We start from the raw sequence: 10,340 nt of genomic DNA on the forward strand, positions 1-10,340 counted from the left end.
TCCTGGAACTCACTGTGTAGACCAGGCTGGCCTCGAACTCAGAAATCTGCCTGCCTCTGCCTCCCAAGTGCTGGGATTAAAGGCGTGCGCCACCATGCCTGGCTGTCATTTTTTATTTAGGTTATAAATAAGTCTCAGAAAGGATTTCTTCTGGAGGTGAAGAAGACATTCCACTTTGCTAAGAGAGCTAACAGAACTGATAAAGCCGGGAGAAATTAAAAGAATTTAGGGGGCTGTAGTTGAGATAGTAGATCCTTCTACATAATCCCAGAAAAAACAGAAGGGGCAGGCTACATAAAATGCAAGAAGGAGAATGAGAACCTCACTATCAGTTACAATATTTCCAAAAGACAAAATAAAGCCAAGCATGGTAGTGACACATGCCTTTGACACCAGAATTTCAGAGAGACTGAGAGTTCAAAACCAGTTTTGTTTAGTCAGTTCTAGAACAGCCAAGACTATATAATGAAAACCTGTCTCAGAAATATAGACAAGTTCTCCATTTCTCCATAACACAAAATGTTAATTAGCTTGGCATTTTTCTCCCTAAGACAAAAATTTCAGCTAATGTACAAAATCAGAACCAACCAATGTAAGGACAGAAAGTACTCTTGATGATCCCTGGTTCCTCAAACAATGAGGGCTTCCAAATTTACAGACTACTCACAGTAGTGGGCAGTTTGACATGCTAATTACATACTAAATCTCTAAATTCTACTCACATAACTACTCCTCAGAAACTCTGGAGGGTTCTCCCTTGTTTGGGTCTTGTTTCTTGACATGGAGTCTCATGTAGCCCAGTTTGAAGTAATAGTGAAAATTGATGTTGCTCTGAACTTCTGATCAGCCCACCTCCACCTCTCAAATTCTAGGATTACAGGCCTGAGCCACCACAGTCGGCTTACCCATTCACTCTTTTTGCTAAGATTCCTTTTAATTATCTGTGAATCTGTGTGTAGGTATGTGCACATGAGTGCACTGCATCTAAGCCCCTGAAGCTGGAATTACAGGTGCTTGTGAGCTCCCCAACATTGATGCTGGGCAAGGAACTCAGGAAGAATAATATGAGTGAGCCACCTCTGTATTAACCTCTAGCCACCTCTCCAGCCCCTCAAATAAAATAAGAAAACATGAGGCCATACAGGTTACAAATCAATATTCCTTAAATATTACTGTTGCTGTGACTAAATGGAGAAAGAGCCTGGTTTATGGGAAAGTTTCACTGATATATTCAAGCGAAAGGTGTATAGGATTAAATCACTTCTAAAACCAATTACTTCAAAACTAAAAAAATAAAATTAAGATAAACTTTAGGCCTGCCGAGATGTTACATCAGTGAGAATACTTGCTTAGGATCCCCAGATACCACACACACAAGAAAAAAGAAAAAAGAAAAAGGAAGGGAAGGAGGGAGGGAGGGAGTTAAAGGAAACAGAAAAAAAGAAAAAAGGTGGCATTGAAACAAGGTTCAGTGAAAGCTCTTGCCTCAAGAATAAGGCAGAGAGCGACAGGATGCCTAACATCCTGCCCTCCCCCACATGTACACACACAAACACACAAACACACACACACACACACACACACACACACACACGTGCGCGCCAGGTACACCATACACATGTTAAAAAATATATCAGAAATAAACTGAATACAAAAGTATACGCAACCAAGTTTTGTCTTCAAGTAATATACAGGTTCATAAAAGTGGCAATGCTTTGAACTGAAAGTTTTAAAAATACTTGAATATTTGTCAAACATTTGACAAATCCAAGAAAACATTCAAAATAAACAAAAATATGGCCAGGTGTGGTGATAGCTCTGAGCCAGGTAGATCTCTGACTTCCAAGTCTGATATTCACAGCATTCCAGAACAGCTAGGGCTGCACAGAGAAACCCTGTCCCGAAACAAACAACAAACAAACAAAGAGAGGGAAGACAGAAGGGGAGGGTCTGAGGGGGGAGGAAAAGGAGGGGGGGAAGGAAAAGGAGAGGGGGAGGGGAGAGGGGGAGGGGGAGGGGGAGAGAAGCCAGCAAACTATGAAAGCACAGATACAGGTAATAGTGAATCGAATTGACTAGAGTCTAAAAGGGAGACAAGAAAATGAAGACAACCACCATACACACAGAGAACTCCTCTCTTTGTAAGATCCTTACTGCGCTAGCACAGGGACTTGCATTTGGATCCTCAGCACTCACACTAAACAAATGAGGCCTCTCAGGCCTGTTATGCTCACTGCTAGAGAGGCAGAAACAGGAGGATCTCTAATAAATTTGAACATGTTTCAGGTTCAGTGAAAAACCCTATCACAAAAAATAAGGTAAAGGCTCTTTAAGCTCTCACCTTTCTTACTCATCTCTAGCCCCCCCCCACACACACACACACACATGGCCATGGACCACCTCCCACTTTCTACCTTCTCTTTCTCCCTGCCTTTCTACAATAAAGCTCTAAAACCAGAGACTGTAAAAAAATAAAATAAGATAAGGTAAAGAACTGGGAAAGACACCTAACTTTTAGCCTCAACACATGCAGTGTGCAAACACACACACACACACACAGACAAAGACACACAATGTCCAAAATGCTCTCCAAAGCTAACATTTTGAGAATTGGCAAAAAGTTTTTCACATTTTTCAACACTTCAAATTTAGATGGAGTAGGAATGTTCAATCAGTAAAGCCTATGCAAATTGCAAGCTATAAAAACTTCCAAAATCTGAAACACTTCTGGTCCCTAGCATTTCTGATAAGAAACAGTCAACCTATATTCCGTTTTTAAAAACAAAGTATCAAAGACCTTGACCAAAGTTGAATTAACCCTAATTTGAACAATTTTCCCTGAAAAGTCAACTTTGTAGTTGTAAAAATCACTTACAAAAAAAAAAAAAAAAATGTACAGTAGTAATGGCAGCCTATAATTCCAGCATTCTGGACCCAGAGACGGGATCTCAGAAATTCCAAACCAGCCTCATCTACATAGTAAGTTCTAGGCCACCCAGCTACAGAGAAAGAAACCCTCTGTCCCTCCTCCCACCCAGGAAAAACAGCAGAGAAGCAACGGAGTAACTTCCAGAAATGCCTAAATTACACACACAGTATGTATCTTTAAAAAACCAAAAACCAGGCAAACAACAACAGCTAGCTGAAAATACAGTAACATTACCACTTGACGTCAAATAAAAACTGGAACTCAAAAGAGTTCCACACTGGACCATTTACAGCCCAAGGGTATCACAGTGAAGAGCTGTGTCTCTGAGGCCCTCCACTCAGTTTGGGAAAGGTCTGGAAACAACTCTAGGCAATCACCAATCACTGTAGCCTAGTTAATGCTGTTTAGAGCAGCTGTTCTCAACCTTCCTATCCCTGTCACCCTTTAATACAGCTACTCATGTTGTGGTGATCCCCCAACCATAACATTATTGTCATTGCTACTTCACAGCTTGGCGCTCAGGTCCTGTGGCAGAAGCTGAGTGGAGCTCTTGCAGACATAGAACACAACATGGAAGTTTGACATTTCTAAACAAAACTTGATTTTCTGTAAGAGCACAAGAAAAAAAGCTAATCATGGAAAGTGTCAGGGATGTGAAAAGAAAGTGAAAGTGATTTCACACACACACACATCAAATAAGTAAAACATAGTAAAAGAGAATTGAGAATACAGAAAAAGCACCTACCCTTACTGAGGCGCTATTGACAGCTGATGGCCTCTGGAGGAGGATGGGTCAGGTTTTGAAGGTGTGGCTTGTGGATGGCCCCACATCCACAAATAAAGAAGCATCCCAACTTGGAGTCAGTGGGTTTTTTTAAGCCACACTGCAGGGAGAGGATCTAGAAAGAATTTACCGAGTATGACAAAAGGATCAAAGTGCATTATAACAAATTCTCCCAAGAATAAAAATACTATACTAAACAAGGGGGAACTGGAGAGATGGCTCAGTGGTTAAGAGCACTGATTGCTCTTCTGAAGGTACTGAGCAGCAACCACACGGTGGCTCACAACCATCCACAATGAGATCTGACGCCCTCTTCTGGTGTGTCTGAAAACAGCTGCAGTGTGCTTACATATAATAATAAATAAATCGCCGGGCGTGGTGGAGCATGCCTTTAATCCCAGCACTCGGGAGGCAGAGGCAGGCGGATTTCTGAGTTTGAGGCCAGCCTGATCTACAGAGTGAGTTCCAGGACAGCCAGGGCTATACAGAGAAACCGTCTCGAAAAACCAAATAATAATAATAATAATAAATAAATAAATCTTTAGGCCAAAGTAAGCAGGACTGGAGTGAGTGGGGCTGACCGTTGCAAGCAGAGGTCCTGAATTCAAATTCCTAACAGCCACATAATGGCTCACAATCATCAGTATAGCTACATTGTACTCATATCATATACATAAAATAAATAAATCTTTAAAAAAAACTATACTAAACAAGGATTATAGGGGAAGTCAGAAAAATAAAGTGTATCTATAGAAAGAGGGAGAGAGGGAGGCAGAAGAGACAGAGACTGAGATTAAAGTAACAACAACAAGGGGTTAAGGAAAGTAAAACTAACATTAGGCTTACATAACCATGGATGTAGCAGCCAGTTGGTAGTGGCGCACACTCAGCAGATAGAGGCAGGCAGATCTCTGAATTTGAGGCCAGCCTGGTCTACAAAGTGAGTAGGCCAGGCCTACACAGAGAAACCCTGTCTCAAAAAACAAACAAACAAACAAAAAGACAAAAACAGAGAAGAAAGAAGAAGGGTGGGGAGGAGAAGGAAGAGGAAGAATGTAGTAATGGGGCTGGAGAGATGGCTCAGCAGTTAAGAGGACTGACTGCTCTTCCCAAGGTCCTTAGTTCAAATCCCAGCAACCACACGGAGGCTCACAACCATCCATAATGAGATCTGACTCCCTCTTCTGGAGTGTCTGAAGACAGCTACAGTTTACTTACATATAATAAATAAATAAGTCTAAAAAAAAAAAAAAAAAAAAAAAAAAAAGTTTTATACAAAAAAAAAAAAAAAAAAAAAAAAAAAAAAAAAAAAAAAAAGGGCTGGTGAGATGGCTCAGTGGGTAAGAGCACCCGACTGCTCTTCCAAAGGTCCAGACTTCAAATCCCAGCAACCACATTGTGGCTCACAACCATCCGTAACGAGATCTGACTCCCTCTTCTGGAGTGTCTGAAGACAGCTACAGTGTACTTACATATAATACATAAATCTTAAAAAAAAAAGAAAAAAAGAAAACAAAATAAAAAAAAAAAAAAGAATGTAGCAATGACAGAAAAATCTAAGAAAATAATGCCAACATTGCAGGAAGAAAGAATGAACATAAGGCTAGAGAGATGGCTGTGGTTAAGAGCACTTGCCACCATTGTTAAGAGAGTACTCAGAGAGCTGCACTTGCCACCCAATCTGATGACCTGAGTTCAATCCCTAGGACCCACAGTCTACAAATTTACACACACACTCATTCCCCCACCATCTCTTGCTCTAAAAGAATATAATATAGAAAGAGAGATTATAGAATATCCCACCTCATATCTCATCACTCCCCACAAAGGACAAAAATACAATGAGCTGCAGTTGAAAGAGCGGAAAAATGTAGATTCCATCTTAAGGCATGGCTCCACTGAAAGACTAGATTTAATGTTATGGTCATAGAATGCCATCCTCCATTACTTTGATAACAGTGGACTAAAACTAAAAGAATCAAAAGATGCATATTCTATTTGAGTACTTAGAGAACTTAAAGACAAGCAGGGAGATAAAAACCTAGAGGAATCTGAACCCTTTGGAACTACAGCATTGAGCAATCATTAAACAGTTTACAAGTCCAAACAGGTAAAACACAAGCTCAAACTAAAGACTATGTGCTATTTCTTGTCCTAAATATTTCTCCTTTAACAACATTATAAAACACAAAAATGATTAGTATGGCTTAATGTTTCTGTATTTAATTAAATTCTATGAAGTTAGGTAATAGATCCATATGAAAATATTGGATCCATTATTTAGATCCCTAAAGGTCCTTTATAAGTTATCAATTGCTAAATACAGATTTGAAACAGGATCATACACTGCAACTCAGACTGTCCTGAAACTATGTAACCCTGACTGTCCTCAAACTTCTAGCAATCCTGATACTGGGATTAAAAGCATGACCCACTACGCCTACCTTCTAGTTATGAATTTATTTATTTATTTAGAGTCAGGATCCCCCTAACTCTACAACACAAATATTGGGGTTCCAAGCAGGAGACAAGTGTTGGGATTGTGGGTGTGAACTCTCATATCCTAAAGGCTTATCTAGTACTATGGACTGAACCCAGGGTTTTCATAATGGGCAAGCATTCTATCAATTAAACTGCATCCCCAGCTCTAAACATTCTTAAGACAGAAAATAACTGCACATAAAACTTATCCCTGGGGCAGTGGTGGTGGCACATGCCTTTAATCCCAGCACTCAGGAGGCAGAGGCAGGTGAATCTCTGAGAGGTCTACAAAGAGAATTCCAGGACAGCCAGAAGTGTTACACAGATAAAGCCTTGGGGGGTGGAGAAGAGGGGACACCTACTGTGTACTAGTTACTTTTACTACTACACACCTTCAGAAAGCAACCTAGAATTTTAAAAAATTGCATCATTTCAGAAGATTCAGTAGTAACTGTAAAGAAGACATGACAAGGCAGATCACATGGGACATGGGACACAGACAGGAACACACCAGGAACACCAGACAAGATGCTCAAGAACCTACCCCAGTGACCTACTTCCTCCAACCAAGCCCCACCTCCTAGGGTTTCAACAAGCTCCCCCAGCTCAGATCAAGCAACAAAACAAAAGCCTATGGGGACAGCCCATACTCAAACCTTCCTCTTCCTGTTTCAAGTAGTATGCAAAGATGTGCACAGTATATATACTCAGATCACAGCTCTCAGAAGGAAAATCCACCAGGAATTTTTCATAGTATTCTTTCTAATGTTACAGATCAACTGATGATATACCCACAAAAGAACCCAAAAACTTAATATTTCTTGTTAAGAGTCTAAGCAAAGAAATTGTCATAGCCATATAATCATTTCCTTCTCCCAAAATAACACACAAAACCTATACTAGGAGAAGTAACTTAGAATATTCAGTTATTTCCTGCATCCCTTGTTGTTTGTTTGTCTTCTTTTGATCATTTCTTCCACGATCACCACCCTACCTCTACCCCCACAGAATCCCCATATACACAGGGTCTTGGTCTGTAACCTATGTTGGGCTTCAAATTTGCAGAAATCTTGCCTCAACCTCTCCAGTACTGGGATTTAGGATTATGGATACCACATCTAGCTTTTAATTCCTCAATACAAATTCTAGTCTTAACTTCAAGAAAATACTAGGAATAAGAGTATCAATCTTCTTTCAAATCAGACCAAAACATACAATTTAAATGTTCATCAAAGTTGTACAGAACTGAGAAAAAAAAGAAAACCTAATGAATATATAAAGAAACTATATTGGTTTGACTAAGAATGGTCCCCATAGGCTTATAGATTTGAATGGTTAGATCATCAGGGAGTGCCACTACTTAGAAGGGTTAGGAGATGTTGCCTTGTTGGGGTGGGGGTGGCCTGCTTGGAGAGAGTGTCACTAAAGGTGAGCTAAAATTTCAAAGGCCCAATCCAGGTCCAGTGAGTCTCTCTCTTCCTGTTGCCTGTGGATCCAGATGTAGAACTGTCAACTTATCCAGCACCATGTCTGCCTTTGAGCTGCCATGCTCACCACTGTGACTGACCTCTGAAACTCTAAGTGAGCCCCCAGTTAAATGCTTTCTTTTAGAAGACTTATCATGGTCATGGCATTTCTTCACAGCAACAGAACACTGATCAGGACAGAAGCAATGTGGACTACAGTATATTTAAAGTTTCATAAAAGAAAGGAGTTTCTTAAATACTTGGACAATGAATTATGATATCCATCCACAACTTGTAGGAGAGTTGAGTTTCCTTGAATTAACTCTGTTTCGAGAAGGGGACTTACTCAGTTGCTCAGTCAGGTCTCCCAGACTTTCGGAATAGCTGAGAGTCACAGTATTCAAACACCATTCATTATACCTACCTGTTTCTTTATTTTCATATAATAAGGTAGTAGTTTTAATCTTATTATTTTGTTTCCTTAACTCAACATTTTCTCCCTTTCCTAAAATGTTCTAAAAAAATTTTAAGAAGACATGCTTCAAATCAGACCAGTGGAGTCTGAGCCTGACTCCCCCACATCCTGGGATAAGCAACAGTCTCTACTTCTAGAGACTAAGGATCATCAATAATTTTGCCATACTGCTCCTGTGGACATTAAAAACTATAACAGCAGATGTATGGATCATTAAAATTTCTGAAACAATCATTTGAATCTCTTCATATTTCTAGGCATCCCAAAAATACACTTATTTAAAAAGAAACTAAATTCTTTTTTTTTAAGATTTATTTATTTATTATATGTAAGTACACTGTAACTGTCTTCTGACACTCCAGAAGAGGGAGTCAGATCTCATTATAGATGGTTGTGAGCCTCCATGTGGTTGCTGGAATTTGAACTCAGGACCTTTGGAAGAGCAGTCAGTGCTCTTAACTGCTGAGCCATCTCTCCAGCCCTCTTTTTTTTTTTTTAATTAGATATTTTATTTAAATTTCAAATGTTATCCCTTCCAAAAACTCCCTTTCCCTCCCCCCCTCCCCCTGCTCACCAACCCACCCACTTCTACTTCCTGGCCCTGGCATTCCAAGAAACTAAATTCTTAAGAGTCAAATAGCAAGGAAGCATGTTTTATAATGCCTGACATATAATGCATGAGCAATAGCTACATGGAGCACACCACACAAAGCACTGACTGAAATGCACTGCTCAGAATTTTTAAGTTGCATTTCAAATGTGCTAACTTTGATTTCCAGTCAACTTAGTTTTCATATATAATAAAACAGGTATAATCATCTTCAATCTTCATTCAATAAATATTTACCTAGTTATCCTTTAAAACACTTGGTCTAAGTGTTTGGGATACATCTGAGAAAAAACAAAGCTCTCTGCACTCCTTGAGCTTATGCTTTCTAATACTGCTTGGGTGAGTCAAAAAGATTAAGTAGGCTGGGGATATAATTCAGTGGCTGAGGGCCTGGGGTTTAATCCTTAGCACCAAGAAAGAAGGGAAGAAGATAATAGCAGAGATCCCAAAACTCGTTACAGTCAGAATGACACAATAGATGTAAGAAAAGACAGAGCAGGATAAAAATCAAGAATGTCTGTAAGCTGTAATCCAAAGAGCTCTCAATGAAAGAATGGGCTGTTCTACTCTATAGCACAGAGAGTTCAAGCAGTGAACCCGCCAGCCTAGATCCAAGCCCTGGCCTTGAATTAGTTGCCACACTGTTGTTTCCCTAACTATAAGAGTAACAACAGAGGCCAGCAGAACAGTTCAGTGGGTAATAGTGCCTGTCACCAAGTCTGATGACCTGAATTCAATCCCTAGGATCCATAAGGTGTAAAGTGGAAGAAACAATCAACTCAGGTCGGACGGTGGTGGCGCACGCCTTTAATCCCAGTGCTTGGGAGGCAGAGGCAGGCGGATTTCTGAGTTCGAGGACAGCCTGGTCTACAAAAGTGAGTTCCAGGACAGCCAGGGCTATACAGAGAAACCCTGTCTCGAAAAACCAAAAAAAAAAAAAAAAAAAAAAAAAGAATCAACTCAGGAAGTTGTCCTACTATGTGGCACAAGCACATGCACATTCCCACACAAATGCACATATACAAAATAAATGTCAAAAAAAAACTTTTCAAAGATTAATAACAGTACTCAAAAATGAAGACTTGTGAGAATTAAACAGTATTTAGAAAAGACCTTTAACGTGTACCTGAAACAGAAATACCTAATAAGTAATAACTGTTAACATCAATTACAACACACTACAATCTTCTCTCTGAGTGTCCAGGGTACAAGCATTTTGTCCCCACTGTCCTATATAGGCCAAAATGACCTTGAATTCCTGATCTTCCTGCCTTCTTCTCCTGAGGACTGGAATTAAATTACAGACAGGCACTCAACAGCAGTCTTGCTTAGGCAGTGCAAAGGGTTGGAGCCATCTAGCTATTGAGCTACACACACCTTCAGCCCTTAATTCACCATTTTTGAGCACTTCTGTTTGCAATAATATATGTAAAGTTTTCAAATCACATCTGATGAATTTAACCAAAGCACTTGCTGTTGGGATTAGTTATTATTACTCTGAGGCAAAAATAGTATGAGTAGCTGTGATGGTTTGTATATCCTTGGGCCAGGGAGTGGCACCATCTGGAGGTGTGGTCTTGTTGGAATAGGTGTGA

The 10,340-nt window shown here is 39.9% G+C and overlaps 1 protein-coding gene across 3 annotated transcripts in view; it reads right to left on the reverse strand.

The window, feature by feature from the left end:
• Positions 1-10,340, reverse strand: part of Cd2ap (CD2 associated protein) — an 85,362-nt gene that overhangs the window by 62,690 nt on the left and 12,332 nt on the right. Inside the window, exon 1 of one of the 3 annotated variants that reach the window (XM_029471066.1) lies at positions 3,675-3,809. The exons of the other annotated variants lie outside the window; for them this stretch is intronic. The gene's annotated coding sequence lies outside the window, so the exon portion shown is untranslated. Of the gene's footprint in view, positions 1-3,674; positions 3,810-10,340 lie in introns of those variants that run through there. 3 annotated transcript variants of the gene reach the window in all.

The sequence above is a fragment of the Mus caroli genome, chromosome 17 (assembly GCF_900094665.2).
Source record: "Mus caroli chromosome 17, CAROLI_EIJ_v1.1, whole genome shotgun sequence".
NCBI lineage: Eukaryota > Metazoa > Chordata > Mammalia > Rodentia > Muridae > Mus > Mus caroli.